The following is a 16,337-nucleotide window of genomic DNA, read 5'->3' as shown; positions in this document are numbered from 1 at the left end:
ACTTCGAATCTGGCCATCCAGTCAGTACAATAGACTTCAAAGTCTGCATTTCAGATCGCAATGATTATGGAATGATGACTCTTGGTCCCTTGTACAAAATGCCATTCTGTACGATAATCTCATCTCTAAATGACCAATAGTCTCTAACGATAAGTGGTGTCTCTTACTTCGAATCTGGCCATCCAGTCAGTACAATAGACTTCAAAATCTGCATGCTCTCATCAGTCATGGTGTGCTGCTGAACCTGATGCAGTCGCTGGTCAGTAACATTCAGATAATCTGCCTGGTTAATCTGTTCAAATTCAGTCATCACCTGCTGCATGGTGCACACTGAGTGATAACTCTGGGCTGCGCCAAAGCTTCCACCCACAGATACTGCTCTACTAATCTCAGGGCCTGGCTTGTACTGTAAGTAACACAGAGATTGTAATGCTGTAATCAGCATCAGAGAAGAGGCTTTTTAAAAATGGCAATCAGCGAGTTATGATCCGATTCCACTGTAATCACATCCTGGCCATATAGAAAATAATGAAAACGGGAACAAGCAAACACGATGCTCAAGCACTCCTTTTCAATTTGTGCAAAATTCTGCTCAGTTGGAGTCAAAGCCCTTGAAGTGAATGCAACTGGTTGTCCTTCTTGCATCAGGCAACATCCATGTCCAGTTTTATTTGAATCACTCTGTACAGTGACTGGCTTGGTGACATCATAATATTTGAGCACAGGTGTAACTGTGACCAAATGCTTTATTTCCTCCACTGCCTTGTCATGCTTCGGAAGCCAGTGCCATATTGTATCTCTGTCCAGAAGTCTGCGCAGGGGTTCACATACCTCTGAGAGGCGAGGCATAAATTTGGCTAAATATGTGACAAACCCAATCAAGCGTTGCACAGATTTTACATCAGTGGGCTTTGGCATTTCTAAGACTGCTGTAACTTTTTTCAGGATCAATTTTCAAGCCTTCAGAGGACAGAATATGACCATGAAAATGAACCTCTTTCAACTTAAACTGTAGCTTCTTCACACTAAGTCTTAATTTCACTTGTCGGCAACGATCCAAAAGTGCTAGCAATTTGCGGTCATGATCAGCCTCTGCTTCCTTTTCAGTCTCACCATAGCCAACTACAAGAAGATCATCTGCTATCGGCTTAATGCCGCTCAGTCCAATCAGCAATTCATGTTGTTTTTGTTGGTAAACTTCAGGTGCTACAGAAACTCCAAATGGGAGTTTAAGCCATCTTTTCCTGCCCCATGGGGTCCAAAAGGTGGTCATATAGCTGCTTTTTTCATCCAGCTTGCACTGCAGAAATGCATCACGTGCATCCACCAGTGTGAAGATCTTTGCTTAGGGCAGCTTATATAAGACATCCTCCAATGTCGGCATTATGTAATGAGACCTCCGCAGTGCTTGATTTAAAAATTTAAGATCAATACAGATTCTTAGCTTGTCAGGCTTTGCCACAATGACCATATTGCTGATCTAGTCAGTTGGTTGAGTCACAGGTGCAATATGCCCATCTGCTTCATACTGATCTAGTAAAGCTTTTACTCTTTGCTTAAGGGCTATAGGCACATTGCGTGGAGCACATTGGCGGAACACTTGGATCAAGTTCAAAATGTACTTCCCCAGGAACAGATTTCACTGGGCCATTCAACACATTATAATAGGCATCTACAGTATTAATTGCTCTTTCCTCAATGGTCCAGGCAAGTCATGTTCCATTTTATGTAGCTCAGCAGGAATAGTAAACTGCATCAACCCCAAGCGCTCACATGTGGAACCTGATAATAATGGTTTCTGATTGGCCTCCACAATTTCAAAAGTAAGCATTTGGGTACGTCCACTAACAACACATTCTGTTCTGAACCGTCCCAATGATCTCATCAGCTCTCCAGAATACAGCTTCAGTTTAGTATCACTTGGCAGTAATGGAACTCTAGGAGACAATTTCATCTTATCTTCCAGACTCATAACATCACAACTGACATGGTTGCCTCTTCTTATTAATAGTCAGATGTGCAAATCACTTCTGGCCTGCTGATCTTACAGTCCCAATGTATTCTGTTGTGTAAATGCCCTCAGCACTCTGTGTCTCAGCTCCAGGTGAGTCTTCTACTGTGTGCACTCTTCCTGCTGTATTCCAGCGCTTGCTTGACAGACACACTTTAGCAAAGTGATTGGTAACACCACATGAGCTGCAGGTTTTCCCAAATGCTGGACACTGCTCTTTCCCTTGCCTGTGTCTATTACCACAGTATTTACAGGCTGTGTATCTGGCTGCTGGTGAGCTCTGCTGCTGATTTGTATACTTTGGGGTATCCAGTGCATTCCCCCTGCTGTGCTGCTGTCTGTCTGCAGCATTTATATTATCAGTCTGTCTGTCAATTGCCCTGATTCTCTGGTCAGTGAGCTCTGCTGTGCGACCCATCTCTATAGCTGCTGACAAATCTAAATTCCGCTCTCTTAAGAGACTGTGACGTGTGCTTTCACAGTTTATGCCCAATACTAATTTGGCTCTTATAAGTTCATCTTTTAATGTGCCATACTCACACGTTGCTGCCTTTTCTCTCAGCCGGGTAACAAACTTATCAATGGATTCACCCTCCTCTTGCTTACTGCAGCCAAAAATATACCTTTCATAAATCACATTTTTTGCAGGCTTAAAGTATTCTTCCAATGCATCCAGGATTGCCTTTACATCTGTTTGCTGCAGTGCAGTTAGATTCAGGTTGTGCTTATACACATGGCGACACTCACTGGCCATCACTCTCCTCAGTGTGGCTGCTTGCACCTGAGCTGATTTATCAGTAAGGCCTGTGGCTAAAGAAAAGTCCTCAAACTCTGCTCTAAAGTTCTCCCAGTTAGTGCACAAATTGCCACCCATCTGCATCCCATCAGGTGGAGGAATGTTGTTAGTAGATGCCATGTTGCTGAGCTTCCACTCCAGAGAAGGCAGAGGAGTTTAGCACGATGATGATTCAATCCACTTGAAATCTATGCAATCCTTATCCTTGTCTTGTCTCTGCAGGTTTTCTCATAAGCCAGAGCTGCTGCACCACCAATAATCAGCATCATTTGTGGGCTCAGGAACTTCTGACACCATGTTTCAGATGTAATAAATGAGCACAGACACCGCATTCTAGTTTCAAGTAGCCATGTTAATCAAGAACAGCAGTAGCAGGAAACCGCACCCCCAACTCCCATGGCAACACTAGGTGTGGCCAAATACATAAGATTGACATTACACAAACAGGATCTACCTCTATGTGATCATATTCACCAGCGCTTCTGGTAAAGAGAAATTGTTGCTTTGTCTATTTTTCATATCCTTTATTCAATAACAATTATTTTTCAGGAAGAGGAACACGTTTTTTCTATACCGCCTCCAGATGTCTACATTTAATGTTGAACAATGTTAATGTTCTTATTTTAAAGTGGTTCACCATTGGATCTGCTACTGGCGCTAGGGCTGTTGAGCCTGACTAGACGTTAGACTTGGAAGGGTTAAGATTCCAAAATAAACTCAGATCCTGACACATATGACTGCTGACCATAGGCGTGCGCACAGGGGGTGCCGGGGGTGCACAGGCACCTCCTAATGCCCGCCGGCACCCCCCACGCGATTGCACGAAAAAAGGTTTCAAATGCAGCACAGTTAGCCGGCGGCGGTCAGGACAGTCTTACTTGCCTGCCGCCGCCGCTGCCTGCTGCCGATCTCCAGCCGGGACGTGGGCTGAGCACTGCAGCTCAGTGAGCTCCATTCACAATTTCGCATTAATACATTAGCCCCCGGCCCGCCTCTATAAACGTCACACACAGACGTGGTGACGTCGCACCGCACACCCGTCCTCCTGCCCGCGCTCCCGCCGTCCCCCTGCCTGCGCTCCCGCCGCCCCCCTGCCTGCGCTCCCGCCGTCCCCCTGCCTGCGCTCCCGCCGTCCTCCTGCCCACGCTCCCACCGTCCTCCTGCTGCCTGAGAGAGCAAGCCCAGCAGCAGCACGCGCCCTGGGCTGGCAGCAGAGGCACTGCAGTGAATGATCCACCACGAGTAGGAGCCAGGCAGCGTGAGTGACCTGGCTGCCTGTAGGAAGCAAGCTAGGTTAGGTTTTTATTCATAAGTGAAAAATTAGCAATTAACCCCCTGAGTTGTTGGTTTTGCTGGGGCAGGACAAACCTACTAGGGCAGGTTTGTCCTGCCCCAGCAAAACACACCACAGATATTAGGAAGCTTCCGCTCCCCCCCCCCCCTCACCTCCCCTCCTGGGTTAGTACGCCAAAGCTAGCTCCCCTGCTGCCGCCTGTCAGTCATCACACAGGCGGCAGGCTCTGGGATGTTTCGTCACTATGAATGGCTGCTGGTGGCAGGGGAGCTCCGGGTATGATCGACAGGCGGAGGGGGGGGTGATGGGGGGGGACCCCTACAGGTAGTGCGCCAATGGTGCTCTGCTGGAGGCACCACTGGTGCGCACCTAATGTAAAGTGGTATGCATCGGCATCGGCAAGTGTATAGTCAGCATCGGCAAGTGTATAGTCATATGCACACTTGGTGATGCTGGTTGCAAGGGAGCCGATGGCAGGTGGAAGTGACGGCTGTGCTGTAGCATGACTGTCATTAATGAGGACTCCCTTGTCTGAGCATGTTTAGACGATGAAGATGGTCGTTAATGATGTACAGCAGTGGTGTCAAACTCATGGCCCTCCAGCTGTTGTGGAACTACACGTCCCAGCATGCCCTGCCACAGATTTTATATAATGCATTGCTAAAACTGTGACAGGGCATGCTGGGGTGTGAAGTTCCACAACAGCTGGAGGGCCATGAGTTTGATACCACTGATGTATAGTGTACACACTAGGCGATATTGGTCACAATATCGCTCAGAAAGCCCTTTCTGAGCGATATTGTGACCAATTTGGCCTAGTGTGTATGGGGCTTAAATAATACATTTCTTTCAAGCGGTCCCTGAAAAACACCTTTCAGGCAAGCCTATCATATTTAAGTTCCATACGCATAACCCTCTGAGGCATTTATGTATCATATAGCTTCCCCTCGGGACATACAAGCTATGCTATTACTGGTGCCTGTCCTTGTGTTTCCCTCCTATATCCCTATAGATTGTAAGCTTGCAGCAGGGCCCTCTCACCTCCAAGTCTGTCTGTTGTTACTCAGTTTGTTGAACCAATCAACTCCCAACTGTCATTTCAAACACAGCTGATTGGCTGGTTCGTTATCACCTTCCCCTTTATATCCACTTTACCTCCACACCAGGCTTAATACATCTGCCCTGTTATACTTTACAGTGTTATTTATGCGCTTGATTAACTATTAAGTACTGCAGGTTTCCAAGTGATTATTCTAGATAGAAGTCATAGAAGGAAAGGTCACAATTTTAAAAATATTTTTACAGTATTTTCCAGAAACAAATGGTCAAAATGTGATAAAGTCATCTGTGACACCTGTGATATTACTGCTTTGTTATATACAAATAAATCATCTGTGTGAGTTCCTGCCAACACTGTATTTAATATAGTTTGCATTGATTCCCAGTGGGCGGTGATAGACACGCCCAGTGGGTGGTGATAGACACGCCCAGTGGGTGGTGATAGACACGCCCAGTGGGCGGTGATAGAAATGCCCCTCCAATTGTGCACCTACTAATAAAATGGAATCGCACGCCTATGCTGCTGACATTACAGCGGCAACAATTTTGAGTCCCTGTGCCTATATAAAAAGTTTCTCCTTATCCTTTGGGGAAATGACATACTGTTTTGAACATATGAATTGAAACTTCGATGGATTATGAGGCACCTCATTTCAATATGCCTGCCTAACCAACAGATGAACCTATGCAAACAAGGAGGACTCAAAGTGTCTAGGAAATAAGAAACCCCGGTACTTATGTAATATCTGGGCTCCCATTTTTCTTATGAGACCGCATCCCCTCGCGGGGCTCGCTGCGCTCGCCACGCTTCGGGCACGGTGGCTCGCTGCGCTCGCCACACTATATAAAATCAACTCCATGCGTAGTTGGATAGTAGGGGTATGAAAAAATGGGGTGCATTTAACATGGGAGCCCAGATAATACATAAGTACCGAAACCCTACCTGGTTTGAAGAGACCATGATAGGTTCAATTAATGAAAAACTCAGTTCTCAAATAGTCTCTCTCTCCAGGTAGCCCACAATACTATTCCCAATACTACAGTATATGTCTACTGAACAGGCTATTAATAGGGAGGAGGGTCTGATTTTACAGTATGGCTACGCATTATTTGAAGTGTATTGACTATTGTAGAAGGAATACAGTGACGATGAAACATCAATATCCATTACCATATTTTCCAGAGTTATTCAATGGTATCAAGGGAGCACCCAGATTCTGCAAATTATACCTCCAGAGGGTCTTACAATTTAATCAGGATTAGGAATGGCATGAGTGTAGAGTTTCCTTTAATATCAGAGCTGGGCATTTGGCATATTTGATGATGCCTTTCTGGCCTCTGTAATGCCCCCTTGCTTTTAGAAGTTTGTCAATAACATATTCAGGGTTGTAACATTTATCATTTCATGATGGTCTATCTAGATGAAATGAATTTTTTTTTCAATATCTTCAGAAACATAAGAAGAATCATTGGGTTGAGGTTTGGCCACACCTATGTGCCAACCAATTCTTATGCAAACTTCATTGTTAATTAAAGCAAAATCCATTGCCCTTTCAGTTACAGTATTGTATATTGTCTCAGGAATTTAGTTCCCATCGGGGAGCCGGAGCCCCGCATCCATATAGCAGGTGCTGTGTTGGGGATCAGGATAGCTGGTGGAGGGGAGTACCTCCCTTGCTTGGCACCCCACCTCCCATGGGCTGCCTACCCTGCTTACCGAGTTCCTCTGGTTTTGGGTGGGAGTGGCCAGGCAGAGTGGCTAGACAGTCCCACGGATCTGCAGCAGGGAAGATCAGAAGATGCAGCTAAAGATCTGTGGGACTGCGCATGGGATTGCAATTGCTCGCCCATTGGTCAAAAATCAGCCGATCGCAGTCTCGCTGTAACCACATATGAATGACATTCTGCAGCATTTGAGGGCTGAGCGGTGGCTGGCAACTGGGACCGTTCTACGAAAGAGGGGGTGATGTTCCCATTTTGTAGGCGTATGCAGGGTGTGTTTCCTAGAGATTCTTCCTGCTGCATTTACTTTTTCGTAGTCTGGTGTTGCACAGCCACTTCCCTGCAGCTATGTAACACTATACAATTCTAAATCACTGGTGGATGTGCACACTATAGCATCCCACCATACAGCATTGACTTGATTGTAAAAAGTGGTTTTAGGAGCGCTTTGTAGGGAAAGAAATAAAAAGATTAAAATAAAAATAAAATAAAATAAAAATAAAAATAAAAATAAAAAATAAATAAAAATAAAGATAAAAATAAAAATAAAAAAATAAAAATAATAAATAAAAGAAAATAAAATAAAAACAAAATAGCCAAATTTTATGCAGTTGGAAAAAAATATACTTGATTAGTATAAATGTTTACACTCTTTTGAGTGAATACTTCATGGAGGACTGGTTCAGTCAGGTAGATTTAGCTTACCCTATCCTTTCCCTACCTGGGCCCAGGTGAATTCAGGTTCCTTTTAGCACCGGAATAGGAAGGTTTACTACGAGCAGATGTCCTTGCTCCCACTGCTTTTGAAGTGCAGCGCTGACAGGAGGTTGTGTTTCGCGGTATTCAGTCTCTGCGGCCGCCGCTTTGAGCTCCGTGCGGCGCCGCCCGGCAGATGACGTCACTCTCTTGCCGGAGATGTAGAAAGATGTTTCCCGCTTGCGTCCTCCTTCTCCAAGTCCACGCTCCAGTCGGCCAACGCGTTTCATGTACCTAGTACACTTTATCAAGGATAACTGGCTATTTCCTGGTTTGCTTTTTTATACCTTGCGTGCGGGGGATAAATCATTTGATGGTTGCCGATCATTAAATAATTTTGCAAGGGCTTACAGACCTAAGACGCCTCTCTGGTGTTTTAGATCTGCCGCAACCCTGTACGGAAAGTGGGCGGGCAGCTGACATTCGCTGACGTCAGCTGCCTGCCCCCCACACCCGCCTCAAGGCCGCATTAGCATGGGAATGGCCAGCTTTTTATGGGGACGCCCAGGAAACGCTGGGCATTCCCCTGGGCGCAACCCCTCGCTGCCGCACCCGCCCACCCTGCTAGGTGTAAATGGGCTGGCAAATAAGCAATTCGCCGTGCCCGCTAACACAAAGTGGCTGAATATGCGCATAAAAATGTATCGCTAAACATCACAAAGCAACCAGAATTACCTCCATACATTCAGAGCATGTACGCTCACGCTCAACTCACCCCTAATGTTAGGAGGTACAGTGTGCAACGTATAAAAAAATTAAGAAGCTAAAATTTGCAGTTTAGAAGAAAATAAACATGAAAATTGAAGTAACGAAGGGTATGGTTCCTGCAGGAAGTAGGTTTATAGACATTTTTACTGTTTCCTCTATACATATACATACAGTATTTTTTTTAAACTACTAAAATAAATGGTAAATTTAGGTTTGTGCTCGGTTTTACTTGAATGAGGTGTACTGTGCACCTGCACAAATATAAAAGATGTTGCAAAGTCACATCAGTTATACACTTATAAGTAATTAGAATACATGATAATGCCTTTGAATAACATATTTAAAAAGGCAATTAATAAAAATTAACATTACACTGCACTCACTACATAGGACTACATAAATATTAGTTCAGAAAAAGTGACAGTATTTGAGGAATCCATTACTGTTCTCAAACACTTCTTTTAATTTTATTTAATAAAATTCCCAGAGGTCAGATTGGCAATGAACACATGCAGTAACAGCCGGCAGTTATCAGAGGAAAATCTGAAACAATACATCATAAATTGTCAGCTTGAGCCCTGTGCCACTGTTAATCACTAAATAGAAAGTAGGCATAGAAACAGCCAGTGGTAATAATTGTACCGTACAGTAGCTAGTTACACAGAGCCTATAACAGAGAGCCTAAAATTAAATAGAATGTCCCATAGACACACCATCTGCTAATAATGGCGCTAGACCAGGGCTGGGCAACACCGGCCCTCCAGATGTTGATGAACTACACATCCCAGCATGCCTTGCATCAGTTTCAGCATGGCCACATAGCAAAACTAATGCAAAGCATCCTGGGATGTGTAGTTCATCAACATCTGGAGGGCCGGTGTTGCCCAGCCCTGCGCTAGACTGTGTGCAGTTATGAGAACACCACGCTCCCTAATTCCTTCCAAACTGACACCTGTTTGAAAGTAGCACCTAAAGTTGTTTGTTCACCCATTCACCCAGTATTTTTGGTGCATGTGGCATATTTCCTGCCCTCTGGCATCTTTATAGAGTTGCATAGACACAGAATGATGTTGGCAAAGATCCAATATCATTACCGATGGTATCAAATCCTTCATTGTGCGTACACATGAAACAATTTGAAACACTTCACAAAAGAATGTGCATTTTCCTGCATGCATGAAAGATCATATACCAATGTTAACGATCTGCGGGTACGCGCATTGTTAACGATACACGGAAGGATTTGAATGACTGGTTTTTCCGATCGTTCGGGAATGCCCACATCGTGCTTCAAATCAGTTGCACACTTTTAGCCTTTTTTGTATTGGGGATGTAGGATTTGCCTATTTTATCACAATCAAGTCAATATGGTGTTGGAACACTGCGCTGTATATGATTCAGCAGCTTCCTATATTAAAGGTTATTTTAATAGTGATAAAAAGTGGTTTTAGGAGCGCTTTGTAGGGAAAGAAATAAAAAGATTAAAATAAAAATAAAATAAAATAAAAATAAAAATAAAAATAAAAAATAAATAAAAATAAAGATAAAAATAAAAATAAAAAAATAAAAATAATAAATAAAGAAAATAAAATAAAAACAAAATAGCCAAATTTTATGCAGTTGGAAAAAAATATACTTGATTAGTATAAATGTTTACACTCTTTTGAGTGAATACTTCATGGAGGACTGGTTCAGTCAGGTAGATTTAGCTTACCCTATCCTTTCCCTACCTGGGCCCAGGTGAATTCAGGTTCCTTTTAGCACCGGAATAGGAAGGTTTACTACGAGCAGATGTCCTTGCTCCCACTGCTTTTGAAGTGCAGCGCTGACAGGAGGTTGTGTTTCGCGGTATTCAGTCTCTGCGGCCGCCGCTTTGAGCTCCGTGCGGCGCCGCCCGGCAGATGACGTCACTCTCTTGCCGGAGATGTAGAAAGATGTTTCCCGCTTGCGTCCTCCTTCTCCAAGTCCACGCTCCAGTCGGCCAACGCGTTTCATGTACCTAGTACACTTTATCAAGGATAACTGGCTATTTCCTGGTTTGCTTTTTTATACCTAAAAAACTTTATTTAATCGTCTAAATTGACAGAGTAAAAACAGGAAGTGGTCATCCCTTTTGGCGGTAACCACATGTAGAAGGGAATAATATTTCCCTTTTCTTCTGCACTTAATTACTGGCTTTATAAAAATAAAAAGAAATAAAGTGAAAAATAAAAATAATAGTAATAAAAATGAAAAAATAAAAAATATATAAATGAAAATAAAAATAAAGATAATAATAAAGTTAAATAAAAATAAAATTAAAATAAAAATAAAAAATAAAAATAAAAATAAATATAAATAAAATAAAAATAAAAATAAAAAATAAAAAAAATAGAAAGTATAAAGACTTGTGATATTCATTAGAAAGTTTATTTTTTATTTTTTATTTTTTAGGGGGTCGGATTTTTTCATAAGAAGGCATGTAAATCTATGTCTATATTTAGACCATGTGGTTCTAAAGTTTGGAGTTCGTATATCCATTTGGTCTCTGTTCTTATTAGGTTGGTGGAGATGTCTCCTCCTCTCCAATTTCTTTTTACTTTTTCTATTACAAGGAATTGTAGTCCGGTGGGGTTCTTATTGTGTACTTCTGCAAAGTGTTTCGATACACTGTGAGTTTGGAGTCCTTTTTTTATATTGTAGATATGTTCATAAAATCTTGTTTTTGCTTTTCTTTTCGTCTGACCCACGTACTGGGTTCCACAGGGGCATTGTAACAGATAGACAACTTCTTCTGTGTTACAGGATGTAGTCTGTTTTATCTTGTACTCTTTTCCAGTTACTGTGCTTCTGAATGATGTTATCGCCTTTGTTGTTGTACAGCCCTGATTTTTACATGCTGCACAATTTAGGCAGTATGTGAAACCTTTTTTAGTTGTTTGAGTGTCATCATGGTTTTCCAATGGAATAAAGCTTTTCACTAGGGTTTGCTGAATATTCTTTGCTTTTCTATATATGATTTGTGGTTTTTTCTTTATAAAGGGTCTTAACTCTTCGTCCAGTTGTAGCACATGCCAGTGCTTTTTTATTATATCCTCAACTGTCTTAAAGTCACTTGAGAACTGGGTGATGAAAAGGAGATCTTGTTCTAGGTTTTCATTATTCTTCCCTTTGTACTTTATCATTTCTGATCGATCCATCTTCTCAACTTTTGATACCTGGCTTTCCAGATGCTTTGGATCATATCCTTTCTGTAGGAATTGACATCTCATAGTTTCACTTTGCTGTTCAAAGGTTGCGGCTTCCGTGCAATTTCTTTTCACTCTTTGAAATTGCCCTAGTGGGATATTCGCAATCCATTTTCTGTGGTGGTTGCTTGAAGTTGGTAGCATGTTATTGCCTGAGACTTTTTTAATATGTGTTCTTGTTTGAATCGTGTTATCTTTGACATATATTTCCAGGTCTAGGAAAGTGACACATTCGCGACTTACAGTTGTGGTGAACTCCAAGTTGATTGTGTTCTTGTTGATGTACTCTGTAAATTCTTGCAATTCTTCCTCTGGGCCATCCCATACAAAGAAGACATCATTGATGAATCTATACCAGCATATGAGTTTTTCTCTGTATATATTGTCATTCCAGATGGTTAGGTCTTCCCATCGGGCCACGAACAAATTTGCGTAGCTCGGCGCAAAGGGCGTGCCCATCGCGGTTCCGCACCTCTGCCTATAAAATTCGCCACCATACCAGAAGTAGTTATGTTGCAATATAAATTCAATGTTCTCCATAACAAAGTTTATTTTTTGGTTTGAATATTCTGTTAAATTGGAGAGCATCCATCGTGTGTGTTCACACCCTGTTGTGTGGTTTATACAAGTATATAATGACTTTACGTCACTGGTCCCTAATATATAGGTATCCTTCCATTCTATGCTCTGTATAATTTGTAGAACATGGATTGTGTCCTTTAAAAAACTTTTTTGTCTGCTGACCAATGGTTGTAGTGAATGATCAATATATTTGGATAAGTTGGATGATAAAGATTTTATTCCCGATATTATCGGTCGGCCTGGGGGGTTGGTTTCGTCCTTGTGGACTTTTGGTAAAAAGTAGAAGGTTGGAATCCTTGGATCCTTTTCCATCAAGAAGTCATATTCTTTTTGATTTATGATTCCTAATAGTATTCCTTCATCTAAGATGTCTCTTAGTTTTGCGGCATATTCTTGCGTTGGATCACTTTTAAGTAATTCATAGGTGTTTGTGTCTCCTAGGAGTCTTATGGCTTCCTTGTTGTAGTTAACTTTGTCCATCACAACGACTCCCCCCCCCTTATCTGCTGGCTTAATAATAATTGACGTATCTTTCTTCAGATTAGCTAATGCGATTTTTTCTTCATTTGTCAGATTGTGTTTGTATTTTGTTTTTTCAGGTATATTTCTAATTTCTTGTTCCACTAATTTCTGAAATGTTCCCACAAAGGGGCCTTTACTTTGAGTTGGGTTGAACTTGGATGGCGGTTTGAAATGTGTATGTTCCATACTCTCTTCGTTTATCTGTGGAGTCATCGGTTTTTTAGCAAAAAACTTTTTTAGAGATAATTTTCTCACAAATTTGTTGGTATCAATATACAGTTGGAATTTGTCAATCTTAGATTCGGGGGCAAATTTGAGGCCTTTTTGCAATACTTTCGTTTCTGTTTCTGTCAAAGTTTTCTGGCTCAAGTTGAAGATTGTTGGTTTGTTGTTTGTTACTTCTATTGCTTTAGATGTTTTATTCTTTTTTCCTCCTCGTGTTCCCCTTTTTCTTCTTGTGATTTTTTCTTCCGTTTGTATGAGGGTGTTTGATAATTGGATGCTCCTCCCATGCCTCTGGTCACCTCTAAAAAAGCGTATTCTTCTTCACTTTCACTTTCTGAGTCCAGGTGATGTAGTCTTTCCTGAGGTCTTTCTTGGTTTGTTTCTCTGCTATTTCCTATAGCTCCTGCTCCTACGGTTTTTAGCAGTGTGGTGAAGCTCGTTTCATCTTCTTTTCTTGCTATATCCATTCCTGATTTGTACGAATTTTTTATTAAATTCTCATTTTGATAGGAGAAATTTCTTTTATTATATGGTTGATATTTTCGAGCCGGGTGTTTCATATTTGGAGTGTTTTTTATTAGTGGTATCTTCATAGATTCTTGCTTTTGTTTATTGTTATGTCCTTGTTTTTTAACTTGATAGGTTCTTTGGTTTGATGTGTGAGGTTTGTACACTTCTTTTTGATCTCTTCTTTGATTTTTCTTCTCTTGGTAGTTCTTTTTTTCTTCTATATCCCTTTGGAATTTTCGTTGTTTTTGTGCTATGATGGAATCTTCCAATTTTTCAATTTTATCATTAGTCATGGCGATCAATGATAAAATTGAAAAATTGGAAGATTCCATCATAGCACAAAAAAAAATCAAAGAAGAGATCAAAAAGAAGTGTACAAACCTCACACATCAAACCAAAGAACCTATCAAGTTAAAAAACAAGGACATAACAATAAACAAAAGCAAGAATCTATGAAGATACCACTAATAAAAAACACTCCAAATATGAAACACCCGGCTCGAAAATATCAACCATATAATAAAAGAAATTTCTCCTATCAAAATGAGAATTTAATAAAAAATTCGTACAAATCAGGAATGGATATAGCAAGAAAAGAAGATGAAACGAGCTTCACCACACTGCTAAAAACCGTAGGAGCAGGAGCTATAGGAAATAGCAGAGAAACAAACCAAGAAAGACCTCAGGAAAGACTACATCACCTGGACTCAGAAAGTGAAAGTGAAGAAGAATACGCTTTTTTAGAGGTGACCAGAGGCATGGGAGGAGCATCCAATTATCAAACACCCTCATACAAACGGAAGAAAAAATCACAAGAAGAAAAAGGGGAACACGAGGAGGAAAAAAGAATAAAACATCTAAAGCAATAGAAGTAACAAACAACAAACCAACAATCTTCAACTTGAGCCAGAAAACTTTGACAGAAACAGAAACGAAAGTATTGCAAAAAGGCCTCAAATTTGCCCCCGAATCTAAGATTGACAAATTCCAACTGTATATTGATACCAACAAATTTGTGAGAAAATTATCTCTAAAAAAGTTTTTTGCTAAAAAACCGATGACTCCACAGATAAACGAAGAGAGTATGGAACATACACATTTCAAACCGCCATCCAAGTTCAACCCAACTCAAAGTAAAGGCCCCTTTGTGGGAACATTTCAGAAATTAGTGGAACAAGAAATTAGAAATATACCTGAAAAAACAAAATACAAACACAATCTGACAAATGAAGAAAAAATCGCATTAGCTAATCTGAAGAAAGATACGTCAATTATTATTAAGCCAGCAGATAAGGGGGGGGGAGTCGTTGTGATGGACAAAGTTAACTACAACAAGGAAGCCATAAGACTCCTAGGAGACACAAACACCTATGAATTACTTAAAAGTGATCCAACGCAAGAATATGCCGCAAAACTAAGAGACATCTTAGATGAAGGAATACTATTAGGAATCATAAATCGAAAAGAATATGACTTCTTGATGGAAAAGGATCCAAGGATTCCAACCTTCTACTTTTTACCAAAAGTCCACAAGGACGAAACCAACCCCCCAGGCCGACCGATAATATCGGGAATAAAATCTTTATCATCCAACTTATCCAAATATATTGATCATTCACTACAACCATTGGTCAGCAGACAAAAAAGTTTTTTAAAGGACACAATCCATGTTCTACAAATTATACAGAGCATAGAATGGAAGGATACCTATATATTAGGGACCAGTGACGTAAAGTCATTATATACTTGTATAAACCACACAACAGGGTGTGAACACACACGATGGATGCTCTCCAATTTAACAGAATATTCAAACCAAAAAATAAACTTTGTTATGGAGAACATTGAATTTATATTGCAACATAACTACTTCTGGTATGGTGGCGAATTTTATAGGCAGAGGTGCGGAACCGCGATGGGCACGCCCTTTGCGCCGAGCTACGCAAATTTGTTCGTGGCCCGATGGGAAGACCTAACCATCTGGAATGACAATATATACAGAGAAAAACTCATATGCTGGTATAGATTCATCGATGATGTCTTCTTTGTATGGGATGGCCCAGAGGAAGAATTGCAAGAATTTACAGAGTACATCAACAAGAACACAATCAACTTGGAGTTCACCACAACTGTAAGTCGCGAATGTGTCACTTTCCTAGACCTGGAAATATATGTCAAAGATAACACGATTCAAACAAGAACACATATTAAAAAAGTCTCAGGCAATAACATGCTACCAACTTCAAGCAACCACCACAGAAAATGGATTGCGAATATCCCACTAGGGCAATTTCAAAGAGTGAAAAGAAATTGCACGGAAGCCGCAACCTTTGAACAGCAAAGTGAAACTATGAGATGTCAATTCCTACAGAAAGGATATGATCCAAAGCATCTGGAAAGCCAGGTATCAAAAGTTGAGAAGATGGATCGATCAGAAATGATAAAGTACAAAGGGAAGAATAATGAAAACCTAGAACAAGATCTCCTTTTCATCACCCAGTTCTCAAGTGACTTTAAGACAGTTGAGGATATAATAAAAAAGCACTGGCATGTGCTACAACTGGACGAAGAGTTAAGACCCTTTATAAAGAAAAAACCACAAATCATATATAGAAAAGCAAAGAATATTCAGCAAACCCTAGTGAAAAGCTTTATTCCATTGGAAAACCATGATGACACTCAAACAACTAAAAAAGGTTTCACATACTGCCTAAATTGTGCAGCATGTAAAAATCAGGGCTGTACAACAACAAAGGCGATAACATCATTCAGAAGCACAGTAACTGGAAAAGAGTACAAGATAAAACAGACTACATCCTGTAACACAGAAGAAGTTGTCTATCTGTTACAATGCCCCTGTGGAACCCAGTACGTGGGTCAGACGAAAAGAAAAGCAAAAACAAGATTTTATGAACATATCTACAA

Source organism: Crinia signifera, chromosome 9 (assembly GCF_055691185.1).
Source record: "Crinia signifera chromosome 9, ASM5569118v1, whole genome shotgun sequence".
Classification (NCBI taxonomy): domain Eukaryota; kingdom Metazoa; phylum Chordata; class Amphibia; order Anura; family Myobatrachidae; genus Crinia; species Crinia signifera.
Note: the sequence above shows the minus strand (reverse complement) of the source record.